We start from the raw sequence: 14,154 nt of genomic DNA, 5'->3' as shown, positions 1-14,154 counted from the left end.
ATTAATATGAGTCAATATGTCAAGGTTGTTACAGAACTGTGCTGCAAAATATGCAAAGAAAATTATTACACAACAGCCTCCATAACTCGGGACACCAGGGGGAAATAAGTTGAATGGCTAAGCTATACCTTTGGAGCAAGAGTGTGAAACTGGTTAAACTGGACTGAGAGCTGCCTGGCCGCCTGGCCCTCTGCACTTGCCGAATACAGGCTCTGTTCTGGACCATGTGTAATTGACCTCTTACAAAGATCCTTGATCTCCAGGTAACTTTGTCAGACACTTGGACAGTTTGTGTTGCTACATGTTAGCTACAGAAATATGTTACTCACCTATTTTTTTCTGCTTGTGGGCTGTGCACAGAGATAGCATACTTAGAATTGTCCTAAATCTCACAGTTTTCTTCAGAAGCAGACTCAGATGTCTCCGAGGAACAATATATTTGGGAATTCATGCCTTTAGACTCCTGGACTTTGTGCTAGTGGTCTGGGACATGGTACCTGGAAATAGGATGGTAGGGGAAGGTGAGAAAGATGGTCTAGATGAAGAGATTTTCTGCCTCTTCGTTGAAAGATCTTTGTAAATTTCCCTCCCTTCTTGTTTGCCAGTCATTTACTCCTTGTAAGAGAAGGGGGTGTTTCCGTCATTTCCACATTAATTAAACGCAACCCGCTGGTTCCAAAGTAAGACTTTCCTCCTGTAGAAGCTTTTCTGGCATTTGGAACTAATTGATCAGTTATCCCTCTCTAAAGCCTTGCCCTAGTTCCCTATAAGGAATCTGAAAATAACTATTTCCCCACACCCCCCCCACCTCCAAATACCACCAGTGCTGGTATATGTGTTTTGCTTTTCACCAATAAAGAACGGTTCAAGGTCCTTTTCTGAAGCAAAGATACCCCTTTGAGCCTGCAACGGGGTCCCCAAAGGATGGTTAGGCTCTCCCTGTGCAGCAAAGAGATGCCTCTTATTGGTATTTTCAGCCACGTACAAGCTAGAGTCATAGTCAGATTCATCCTTCAGAATAAAAGAGCAGCAAAACATACATTGTAAACACCTCAAGAATTCACAAAATACTTTTTACCACCACTATAAAAGGAAGCTGCGCTTGGGATTTAAATGAGGCAAGATGTTTATTCCCAAACTTCATTTCAATAGAGGTAGAGAGAAGATCAGCCATGTGCCCCTAGTTGATAGAGCAGCTAGAGAAATCATGTGGGGTGTTTTTGAGCGATCTGTAAAACAGAGTAATATCAATTATCTTACAGCAATGCTTTGAGGATCAAATGTGATGGTCTATGAAAGCACTTAGAAAATACAAAGCGGCACTTAAGTGTAAGATGTTATTAACAACAGTGGTTATTTGTTTAAATAGCAGCTCAGTGTCTAGTGCATTATTTCGACAGATCATAGATGTGGAATGAAGCTAAGTTGGGTGATATTCAGAAGCAGGCATCCTCTCCACTATTACCGGTACAGCCTGTTAAAGGATGTGGTGGTATGTTCATTGCATTCATTGTTTAAGGAGCCCTTACCACCATGATCCCCCATGAAATGCACAAAGTTACTTGGGGCCCTGGGCTTCTTTTGTCACAGGAGCAAGGAAGCGGGTGCCTGGTGTATGGAAAGATCACAAAACACTGCCTTGCTTTCCCATCTTAGTTACAACTTTTGCTGGCTTTGTGACATATTTCAGTTGACAGTTATGAGCACCATCCTTAAGGGACTTCATATTGAAGACAGGTAATTATTGCATGGACATGAGCAGGTGACGTGCAAATATTCAAGGAACAACTAAATAGATAATTTTGTGACAGACAGATGATGCACTTAAAAAATCTTGGGCACTGGAACAAGGCCGATGTGTGGGATGGGGAAGAAGTGTATAGAAATAGAAAGATCACTCTGTTTAACTTCCTGGGGACTTCGCTTTAGAAACAGTCTCAATGAGAAACATTTCTTTCTTCGGCGGGAAGAACAGAATCTCTACATTTCTCTGGCAATATCTGTCCTCCAATAGAGAATGTCCAGCTTCTGCATACAAAATGCATAGCTTCCTGTTTTACCTGTGAAGAGAGGGAGAAAAGGGAGTTCCCCCTGTGGCACAGTGGTAATGAACCCAACTTGTATCCATGAAGATGCAGGTCGCAGATGTGGCTCGGATCCCACGTTGCTGTAGCTGTGGTGTAGGCTGGCAGCTGCAACTCTGATTTGACCCCTAGCCTGGGAACTTCTATATGCCACAGACGTGGCCCTAAAAAGTAAAAGAAAAAAAAAAAGAGATAGGGAGTAAAGAGGGGACTCCATTCTGATTACACGACTTTATGTTATTACTCTAGACAAGCAGATATTTATAGAGAAAAAAAAATCTAAACAGCCTAATGAACTAATTAATATATTTGAGGTAATACATGTCCCAGGCATAATTACTAATGTGGTATAATTCCTTCCTTTTTAATCGTGATTTGTGTTTTGAACCTTACTAAAACAACAGTTTTAACATAGAGCCTTCAAAATAGGCATAATTTTTTACATGAAATCTATCTTAGATGATATGAGACAATCCCTGTTCCAAAGGGTTTTCTGCATATTTTGATGATTTGGCAGGTGGAAAAGCAAAAAAGAATGGCTTTTTCAAACAAATACTATTGATTGTCTCATCTGCAATTCTGTCTATCTTATAAAAGGTTAGTTCTTTTCCTCAATCTTTTGAGTAATAATTTATAAGAAGGAAAAATCACTTCACAAGTTTAAAAATTGGTAACCAGTACTAAATTACAGCTAATCAATACAAAGTCTCTGTAACAGTAGGAAGAGAATCTGCTAATTCATGGCCAATTTGTTAAAAATGCTAAATATGAGTACATTTCAGTTCTGCCTTCACTTGGAGCTGATTAAGTCATTAACCTCATCAAGGAACAATTAGGGACTCAAGTTAGGCTCCCCCCAAAGAGAATAACACAAACCTATGTCCTGCTCCTTTGGGGCTCAGAAATCAATTTCTAAAAGAATAATGTGGGTCCAAAATGTACAGACAACTGGAAAAAAAAGAGACATCATTATCTTTATAGGCAATATTTTACATCATGTGCTGGTCCCATGTGTAAATGTTTTTTGAGATAAGGAAGCAGAACCTCACACATAGCAGGCATTCAATGAATGTTTCTTGATTATAATTAAGAATTATTTGTGGTTTTATGGCCCAAAGGTATATTTCCTGATTTTCTAAAACAGAATCACTGTTCGGTTGAAAATTATACAGAGTCTGCAAGTGGTCAAAAGCCAAAGACCAGTCTTCCAGACTTCACAGACTGCAGGGAGTGGGGGCTTGTGTGTCGGTAATTTCTCCCCTCATAGAAATGCAGAGAACAGCAGCACCGTTCTATAAAAGAAAGGGAAATGACAATAAGATTAAAGGCAGGGGGTGTTGATCATTACAGCCTGAGAAGAACTTCAGTTCTCCCCCAAACCTTACAAATATCAGAAACCGATGGTCTCTCCTTTGCTATTTGTTCTTGGATGCAGAATTCGTCATTAAAGTTGAGGGATTAAATATAACACTTTAGCTAATTAATTATAGTTTGATCGTTTTGACACCTCCAAATGACTCAGCCACATACCTTGAAGCTTTGTCAACTCAATTGCATCTTTATTTTTGTTGCCTTTAACCAACAATGAAGACTAATGCCACTCTTTCTAGTTTTCAATCACCTCTACAGAAGTGCTCCCCTGGCAATGAGCAAGGACAGACCTAATTAATCCCTCATCTGCCCTCTCTGCTGTCTATACATCACACTGGCAGTTGGAACTGCTGCTTGTTTTAAGGCTATTGCTGGAATGAAAAGCTCATCTGTTTTTCAATAATTTTACCACAGGTGGTGATTTGTAATTAGAAAGAGCAGAATCCAAATTTTGGGGTGTGTGTGTGTGTGTGTGTGTGTGTGTGTGTACGTGTGCGTGCATGCGCTCTGTAACCGGCAATGTGCGCTTCTTGTAGAAGAGGGGGAAAGAACGAAAATCAGTGGCACATCAAGAGAAAAGCATTTACTTTTGCACCAAGCCAAATGACAGGATTTTAAAGGAACCGATCTTTTTGGTTTTGATTTTTGTTTTTCTTCTTTGTGAAATTGATAAATTCACCGAATCACTTTGCTGTACACCTGGTACTAATACAACACAGTAAATCAAGTATACTCCAATATAAAATAAAAACTAAATTAAATTTAAAAAATTACTGTATCATCAATTTGAACTGAAATAGGTGCTTTTATTATTTTACTCTAAAATACAAGATGCTATTGTTCTTTAAAAATTTTATCAGTGGCAATTCTCGTCATGGCTCAGCAGAAACAAATTCGACTAGTATCCATGAGGATGTGGGTTTGATCCCTGGCCTCATTCAATGGGTCAGGGATCTGGCACTGCCAGGGGCTGTGGTAGTAGTTCGCATTCGTGGCTCAGATCCTGCATTGCTGTGGCTGTGGCGTAGGCCAGTGGCTGTAACTCCAATTTGACCTCTAGCCTGGGAACTTCCATATGCTGCAGGTGCAGCCCTAAAAAGAAAAAAAAAAAAAATTGATATGGTTACATACAGGTCATAGATCAAAGGCTTGGAGAAACTGGAAAGACTGCAAGATGAAGAAGCATGAGGACTCAGTGTCCCTGGAGGGTTGTGTGCTCTTGGTGAGCAGATGAAGATGAATCAAGGAGGGTCAAGGTGAAAAGCTCCTCTTTGACTTCAGTCTCTCCTGGCCTCACCCTGAGGGGAGGTACCTATACTCTTATCTCATTCTAAGTGGAACTTGCTGTGACTGGAAAAAAAGTTTAGCACAAAAACGCAGTCTGGCCATAGGTGACAAACCAGCCCAGAGAGGAGATTTGCAATTTTTTTTGTTTTTTGTTTGTTTGTTTGTTTGTTTGTTTCAGTGGCCTCACCTACAGCACATGAAAGTTCTGGGGACAAGGGATTGAATCCTAGCAGCAGCTGCAGGCAACTTGGAGCCTTAACCCACCGCCCCTTTTGGGGCCAGAGATAGAACAAGCAGCTACCCTGCAGCTGGAGCTGCTGCACTCGGATACTTTTTTTTTTTTTTTTTCTTCAATAGTTATTTCCCCAACACAATTTTTTTTTCTACTGTACAGCATGGTGACTCAGTTACACATACATGTACACATTCTATTTTCTCACATTATCATGCTCCATCATAAGTGACTAGAGAGTTACCCACTGTACCATGGCAGGAACTTCTGGATGGAAATGTCCTGATCAAGAGGAGTGTATTTCAGGACTTTATCAGAAGTCCCTTGACTCTCACCTTGATCAGAAATCTCTCTATCTATCTATCATCTATCATCTTCTTTTTCAGATTTTTTTCCTTTATAGGTTATTATGAGATATTGAATATAGGTCCCTGTGCTATACAGTAGGTTCTTATTGTTTAGTCTCACATTCTTCATTTAACATATATGAAGAACATCTGCCATGTTCAGTTGAAAATAGTATAAATGCAAAGAATAGCTTGGATCTTTTTTTTCTTTCCAAAAAAATCATTTTACAGTTTAATTTCTTTTACATTTATTTAGTTCTGCAAATTCTTTTCTCTCTCTTTTTTTTTTTTTTTTTTTAGGGCCACACCTGCAGCATATGGAAATTCCATAGCATCATGGGATCCGAGCCACACCTTCAACCTACACCACATCTCACTGCAACACCGGATCCTTAACCCACTGAGTGAGGCCAGGGATTGCACACATATCCTCATGGATACTATCTGGGCTGCTTATCATTGAGCCACAGTGGGAACGTCCCGTTATGTGAATTTTTAGCATTTTATTTGTTTCCGTTTTTTAAAGTTTGACTGAAGTATAGTTGATTTGTAATTTATAATCTCTGCTCTACAACAAAATGATTCAGTTATACACATACATTTGGATCGTTTATCTTCAAGCTACAGTTTTGTTGGAGTTTTATAGTTTAGATCTTGGAGCTTTGGCAGTATTTTTTCCCAAATACAGAGGATCACTTTAGATCTCCTCATTCAAACTGCTTACCCTGGTATTAATGTGGCCCCAGTTTTATATGCAATGTTGGTTTTCAGCCCAATTCCTCACTATTTCCCTGCGTGTATTCTGTCATTAGACTTCTGTTCTCACAATGCATATACATTCCTATTTCTGGGCTTGCACCACAATTCCCTTCACAAAAGACACCCTGTTCATCCCTTTATCATATTGCCCTTTTCAAACAGACTTTTCTGGTTGATCCCAGTGCCTCCCTTTTCTGACCTCAGTATGTGTACCATGTCATGAAGCTCTGCTCCCAGTACAGGACAATACATCATGTTTTGCCCCAAGACAGTTCTGTATTTTATATGCAGTGTTATTTTATTCTGTCAGCATCGTTTTAAACATTAATGCTTCATTTCCCTAGTTAAGGTAGAAGCACACCTCATCTTTTGCCTTTCCCAGTGCTTAGCACACTAAACACTTAATAAATATTTGAAAATTTCCTACTTTAATACTACAGTAAGCAGTTTTAATTAAAAGATATAAAGTGATCCTTTGTATTTGGGGAAAAAATCCCCCTAAGCCCCAAGATCTAAAATTTCCTTTTGGGAGTTCTCATTGTGGCTCAGCGGGTTAAGAATCTGACTAGCATCCTTGAGGATGCAGATTCAATTCTTGGTCTTGCTCAGTGGGTTAAAGATTCTGGTGTTGCTGAGAGTTATGGTGTAGGTTGCAGATGTGGCTCAGCTCAGATCTGACGTTGCTGTGGCTGTGGCATAAGCCGGCAGCTGCAGCTGTGATTTGACCCTAGCCTGGGAACATCCATATGCTGCAGGTGCAGCCCTAAAAAGGCAAAAATAAATAAATAAATAAATAAATAAATAAAATTTCCTTTTAATACTTGCAGCATTGTCATTCCATTTCCTGAATCTGGACTTCAATTAAAGAGGAGGAAAAACATAAGATATTGAAAGTCTATCTCCACAAAAGGATCAGGAAATTAATCCCTGTACCATAGAACCAAAGGTAATGGAAAGAACTGTACTTCTGCAGAATTGAGAAAATATTTCATACTTAGATCTAGACAGAGCTGGAAGGAATCTTGCAGCTAATTTTTTCTAACTTCTTTCAATAAATGAGAAAAATTGAGACTCTGTAATAAGCAGTTTGATTTTAAATCTCTTTACACTGTATCTGGACAAAATGTCTCATAGCGTTAACACAATTTAATATACTTCGTATTTCTCAAAGTATTTTTATATACACCTATTTTTACTCCCATTTTAGCATTGTAAGACATTTGTTATTAGCTTTCTTTTTTTTCAGATTGTTACACTTTTAGAAGTTCATGTGCTCAGTTCACAGCAGAATGAGCATCCTCACCATGTCTCTCTGGGTGAGTTCTTCCATCCCCCCACCCCCAAAAGTCAAATATTTATCATCCACACAGAACTCGCCTTTACACACATATATATACACACTCATACAAGTAATCCAAGTGAATAAAATCTGGGGGAATGGAAAGAAATGGAGAGAAAACAGCAAGAACAAAAATAACAACAAACATTTCCAGGCAGAGGGAAACACAGGTTCAAACACTTGAGTTGAGAGGGTCTCAACTCTAAAGAAGGGATGAAGGCTGAAAGGGACAGAAAGGGAGTAAGCGAGAGGGGAGGGGGATGTGTGTGTGTACATGTGTGTAAGAGGGTAATGGGTGATGCTTTCTTCACGTTTACACCCTCTGAACTCAGTGGACCCAAAGCCAAACTCATCATGTTTACCAAACGAGCAGCCCTACTTTGTGAAGACTGTCCCTGTTCATGAAGTTGGAAGACTGGCCCTTCCCTTGGGCTTCTCTCTCACCCACTGTACCATTCACCCCCACAGAAGGCGGGGGGACTAAAGAGGCCCCATCGTTTTGCCATCTAATTGTCTCTCCACTCTACCCTCTTTTTCTCCGTAGCCCATGCTCACTCTAGTCCACGCTACCTATGCTACCTTTGTCTCTTGCCTTATGGCTCCAAAGTCCTCCCTGAACTTGGTAATTCTACTCTGCCCACCCACTCCAGGCTGTTCTTCTGCACTACATCCAGGACAACCTTTTAAAAAATATAAATTTGACCATTAACCTGTAAAAATTCCTCAATGACTTTCCATTGTTCTGAGCATTAACTAAAAAATCTTTAATGAATTTTAGATCAAGGCCTCTCAAACTCCTGGGTATACGAATCACCTAGAGAATTTTTATTTTATTATTATTATTTTCCTTTTTAGGGCTGCACCTGTGGCATATGGAAGTTCCCAGGCTAGGGGTTGAATTGGAGCTGGAGCTGCTGGCCTACACCACAGCCACAGCAATGCAGGATCCGAGCCACATCTGCGACCTAAACCCCAGTTCATGGCAATTCCAGATCCTTAACCCACTGAGTGAGGCCAGGGATGGAAACTGCATCCTCATGGACACTAGTCGGGATACCACTGAACCACAATGGGAACTCCACCTGGAGATCTTTTTACAATGCTAGTTCTGATTCGGTGTGACTGAGATTCTGCATTGATGATAAGCACCTAGTTGAGCCGGCTCTTATGACACTTTGTGAATCAAGGACCTAGAAGACCCTTACCTGTCTGGTTCACCACTTTCAGGAGGCCCTCCACTGTCACCTCTATTCGTGGTGTCTTCCTTTCCATTTTTTGAAGTCAGTATGCTCTTTCTCAACCCAAGCCTTGCATATGTTCTTTCCTCTACCCAGAGTTTTTCTTCTCTGCCCCCTTTTCTCCTAATCCCAACTCCTTTGTGGCTGGGCCTCTCTATTCATCCCTGAGAATTATCTTCAGACCCACTCTCAGGCTTCTACTTCTCCTTCACAGCATTTAACCCACTTTGCATTCAAATGGTTTTTTTGTTTGTTTGTTTGCTTTTTACAGCTGCACCTGTAGCTCCAGATGGTTCCCAGGCTAGGGATCATTTCAGAGCTACAGCTGCTGGCCTATGCCACAGCCACAGCAATGTAGGTTCCAAGCTGCATCTGCGACCTACACCACAGCTCACAGCAACGCTGGATCCTTAACACACTGAGCGAGGCCAGGGATTGTACCTCATGGTTAGCAGTTGGATTTGTTTCTGCTGTAGCCCAAAGGGAGCTCCTCAATGTTTAAGTTGTGTGGTTAGTTGGTAAATGTCTATTTCTCTACTAGACTCCACGAAGATTGAATTTAGAATTAAATCTGACAACTGCTATTAGGGGTCCAAAGCATCTTCATGGGTCTGTCCTCATGTCCAGACAGAGCTGGATCCTGGAAGGCAGTACAATTTCACTACGGACTAGAGGGGAAGAACAGCGCTAGACACCTGGATACAGGCCAAAGATGGCAAGGGATGAACTTACTGCAGCAGCAGCTGAGAGAGAGAGGGAGGACCTGGAGGCAGCAGAAGCTAATGTGACCCACATACTTGCTTTGCTCACCTTGAAATCCACCTCTTGCTCAATTCCTGGCAGAGAATATAAGTTAAATAAATTTAAAAATTAATAAATAAGTTAAAACATGTGAGTTATATATGTGTGTATGTGTGTGTATATATATATGTGTGTGTGTGTGTGTATGTGTATAGTGCTCACTAGTCATATGTAGTCAGTGGCTACCATATTGGACTACATAGCTCTCAACCATTTGCCCTCTCTCTATGTTTCTTGAATGAATATCTGACCTGGTATGTATGGGGACATCTAGAAAAGAATGCAGCCACCACAACTGCAAACTCCCTGTATCCATCATCCCTCACCCCTTACAACAAAGTCATCTTTTTTTTTTTTTTCTTTCTTTCTTTTTAAGGCTACTCTCTCGGCACACAGAAGTTCCCAGGCAAGGGGTCCAATCAGAGCTACAGCTGCTGGTCTACACCATAGCCACAGCAACGCCCGATCTGAGCCATGTCTGTGATCCACACCACAGCTCATAGCAACGCCGGATCCTTAACCCACTGAGCAAGGCCAGGGATCAAATCCATATCTTCATGGATTCTAGTCAGGTTCATTACCACTGAGCCACAACAGGAACTCCAACAAAGTCATCTTTTACTCACCCATGCATGTTGTATGCAATAGTTCCTCTTCATTGGGAGCCTACGGTGTGAGCACCTCTCACTACTGAGAATGTAAAACAGAACTGGAGAGAGAGGCTAAGTGCCTTCTTCGTTTCTGTACCAATATGCCTGAAAGATAGCAATAGTGTTTAAAACATAATGTCTTGATTTGGAATGTGGATGCAAGGGGATAGAAGGATATCTGATCTCCAGTATTTGCAAGCTCCCAATGAGCCACTGACAATTCCAGGAAATGCGGGAAGCGTGTATACATTTCCATGTGTTACCACTGGCTGGTGATATGGACCTGCTCCTTAATAAAGCATTCAGGACAAATTATCTGTGATTATTAGAAATGCCATCCATAAACATGTGTATAATTTTGAAATGAATCAAATGCCCTCCCTGATCTGTGCTGCACCTGGTGAAGGATATTGTACAAATCATACACTAAACATTGTATATTTTCATCTGTAACTTTAGGGATCTTAACTCTACATAGAAGCGGGTGGGCTACTTATTCATTCATTCTAATTCATTTATTCATTTCTTCCACAAAACTTCAATGAGCACTCTTGTGTGCATGGTGCCATGCTGGTGACTGAGGGGACAGTCATCTAAAAGGTGTGGTACCTGTGCTTCTCAGTCCAGGGAATCTACTCTGGGGACTTCATTCTTGCATGTGATTTGCTCAAGCAATTTTGCATATTTTTTAGGGACACTGGAAAATAAGCTGCTAATCAAACATGACGGGTGTTTGTGTTAGGTCCGTGGAAGTTCCCTTTGCCAACCATTTAAGCCACGTGGTCTCTAGGTTCCACCCCCTAAATTCCAAGGGAAGGTCACTGTCACAGTCTGTCCACAGGTGTGTTGATCAACATTTCCATGAGCCATGCAACCGAATCTCAGCAGCTTCCCCCAACACCTCATGTTCTCAATTGAAAGATGATGAAGGGGAAGGGAGTGGTGGGGCGATAGATGCCTCATACTGCATCAGAGCCCCACTGCAGCTCTGCTGCAAGCCTCCCCTGAAGCCATTGTGCTATGGATTTCAGAGGTTTAGAGGCCCACTTTTTCTCCTTACCCAGTGGGATGGGCCCAACCTAGGACTCTGATGCTCCTTAATCTGCTTGCCGTCACTGTTCCTTTTGTTCTCTTAGTTTCTGCACTATCACTGTAAGGAATTCCTTGCCATCTTTTGGGTGCCTCTAGGTCTCCAAGGCTCACCTCATCTTTGGACAAGAAGGAGAAAGACACCCTCTTCTACTGCACAGCTCTTTCAGAAGTGATACCCACAGCCGAAGTGCCAGAGTCCCTAGTAATCAGATCTTTCAGTCTATTTCACTACCCAGTCGTAGCAGGGTACCTACTTCCTGGGGGAGGGGCTGGCTAAGGGAGGGTCAGAAATCAACCCTTACAGTATAGATCCTGCATCTCTTGTCTGTCCTCACATTCTGCCTCTGCTACTGAGTCTAACTCTTACAGATACAAAAAAGTAAATATTTTACTCATGATTTTGCTATCACTCCACTTCAGTCTGGATTCCATTCAATGAAACCCTCCCTGCCCTCCTGATATGGGGTGGCCTGTGCATATATTTAAACGTCAGTGGGAAATTCCCATTGTGGCTCAGTGGGAAAGAATCTGACTGGTATCCATGAGGACACAGGTTTGATCCCTGGCCTCACTCATGTGTTAAGGATCGGCATTGCTGTGGCTGTGCTGTAGGCAATTCCGATTCGACCCCTAGCCTGGGAACCTCCATATACCATTGATGCAGCACCAAAAAGACAAAAAAAAAAAATTACAAAAAATGAACTTCAGTGGTAGCCAAGACTCAAGTGTTTGCTCATGGAACTCCTTGGCCCTTGGCAAGACACTTGTTTAAATGTCTCTGAACATTGTGTGATAGGTCAGGAGTCTATTTCTGCCCAGAGAACATGAAGGACTGCCAGAAGGTGTCAGCTCTCTCCGTGCCAAGAAAACGTGTTGTGCCAAGTGTGTACACTCCAAGTGTATTGCAACCTCGGTGTTCATAAAATTTAAATAACAAGCCTTGGGAGTTCCCGCTGTAGCTCAGTGGTAATGAACCTGACTAGGATCCATGAGGATGTGAGTTCGATCCCTGGTCTCATTCAGTGGGTTAAGGATCCGGTGTTGCCGTGAGATCTGGTGTAGGTTGCAGAAGCAACTCTGATCCTGTGTTGCTGTGGCTGTGGGGTAGGCTGGCAGCTGTAGCTCCAATTTGACCCCTGGCCTGTGAACTTCCATATGCCACAAGTGCGGCCCTAAAAAGAAAATAAATAAATAACCAGCCTCTACATTTCCAGATTTCTATTATGGTGGATACTTAAAATTTCAATTTAAGGTATCTCCCAAAAGAAGGAAATGGAATTTGTTTATGTGTCACAATGAGTCATCATTTTTTTGGCGCATAGTCAGTAGAACCTGCAGATTCTATGAAGACATCCCAATGGCTGCCTAGTTGAGAAAGAAGCAAACATGAAGAAACTAGGAAATTTAATGTATGTGATCATTAAGCTAAGTAAAAAGACATTGATCCATTCTTTAAAAACCTCACGACTTCCTTAGCAGCTAATATGTGTTTGTTATGCATCTAATCTTGGAATGCAGGCTCTCATTAGATTAACTTCTTGAGATGGTGAGTATATTCTTATAAAGAGTATGATAGTCAAAGTGCATTTTTTCCTAAAAAAAAAAAAAAAAGAGTTAAGAGAATGTGTTTTATATAAGATCACATATTTCCATTGACTTTCATGGTCATTGTAGAGAAGCTTTCCCATGAGGAAATTAGTATGGAAAAATATAAGAAACTTTTGAACTTTCCATTTTAAGTGAATTTTAATTTGTTAATACATTACCTTTGTGGCTTTTACTTTCCTAATCAATTTGCCCAGAATTAAGCAGTTGAGTGGATAGTCCACATGAACTCAAGATATCCTATAACAAGTAATACATATATGACTACGTCACTGTGGACTCCATGGGATGTGCCTATTCAATTAGCAGTGCTGAGAGTAGTAAACTGAAAAAGTCAACTGAAGATTTTTATTCTCTATCCCAGATGCCATAATATGTTACTACCGCTTCCATTGTGATTCTCTACATTCTGTAAACCCTGGGAGCCCTCAACGCTTGTGTCATTGACAACAGGGTTTTGTTAAAATCTGGGATCTGACATCAAGGATGTTCTTACCTATGAGGGACTCAGTAGGAAGCAGTGTTAAGTGAGTCCTTTGTTGCTACTCTTCTCCAAGCTGTTGGGATGGATGATTTGGAGGGGCATGGTTGGGGCGGGGGGGGGATGGGCATGTGATGAGAGGCAGCTCTTGGCATCTTTCTTAAAGTGAATCCCAATCTTTCCCAGATACTTTCATGCAAGATGAGATCATTTCCAAGCAGTTTTAGACATCGAATGGTGGCCTTCTCATTTATAAGTCTCCAGACTACCTTCCCAACTTCTACTTTGTATCACCTCCCAAGGCCATCGTGAAAATATAGATGGCAAAGCAGGAAAACAATGCATCGTCATTGCTTACCTTCTTACACCCCCTCTCCTCCCCTGTCCCCAGTGGAGGAAAATAAGACTGAGAAAAGGATGCCAGTGTACATACCTCCAGGCACGGCTTCTCTTCCAACCCTTGGACTCTTTCCCAAGTTCCAGCTTTACTACCTACCCGGGAACATAAACGACCAAGTGATTTTCTGAACATTTTTGCAAGACTACCTCAAAGATTACCTATCAGCCCCATGTTGATATGCCTTAGGCCTTGGAGGGGATCTGGCAAAGCCAAGAAAGGCTTATCAATCACCTCTGGGTGACTTGGCCGAAAGTCCAACCATCTCTGAGTCCCTCAAGTGATTTTCTTCGCCATTTCTTTTCAGCTCTAGTGTTGGACAGTGTGGTTGATGAGTTGAAATCCTAACAATCAACTAACCATGGTCTGAAGTGGCATCGGACTGAAGCCAGTGGGTGTCGGGCCTGGTGACAGCCGCTGTGTGACAGAGCTTGTCAGAAACACAGGGAGGGCCTCAGGTCATGAGCATAG

General features: G+C 41.5%; 1 protein-coding gene across 3 annotated transcripts in view; it reads right to left on the bottom strand.

Annotated features, from left to right (window-relative positions):
* LOC110261709 (uncharacterized) overlaps positions 1-14,154 on the bottom strand; it is a 551,822-nt gene that overhangs the window by 28,245 nt on the left and 509,423 nt on the right. For 2 of the 3 annotated variants that reach the window (XR_014810259.1, XM_084968320.1), the window contains 3 exons: positions 13,720-13,778; positions 10,085-10,213; positions 330-2,060 (listed from right to left, as the gene is read on the bottom strand). The gene's annotated coding sequence lies outside the window, so the exon portion shown is untranslated. Of the gene's footprint in view, positions 1-329; positions 2,061-2,960; positions 3,033-3,133; positions 3,377-10,084; positions 10,214-13,719; positions 13,779-14,154 lie in introns of all 3 variants that reach the window. The other variant, XM_084968319.1, reaches the window with a different exon arrangement.

This window comes from Sus scrofa, chromosome 7 (genome assembly GCF_054392235.1).
Source record: "Sus scrofa isolate SSC_HxYL_T2T_F1_AM1 chromosome 7, Sscrofa_HxYL_maternal_Yorkshire_Landrace_v2.0, whole genome shotgun sequence".
NCBI lineage: Eukaryota > Metazoa > Chordata > Mammalia > Artiodactyla > Suidae > Sus > Sus scrofa.
The sequence above is the reverse complement of the archived record's forward strand: the minus strand, read 5'-3'. Positions and strand labels throughout refer to the sequence as shown.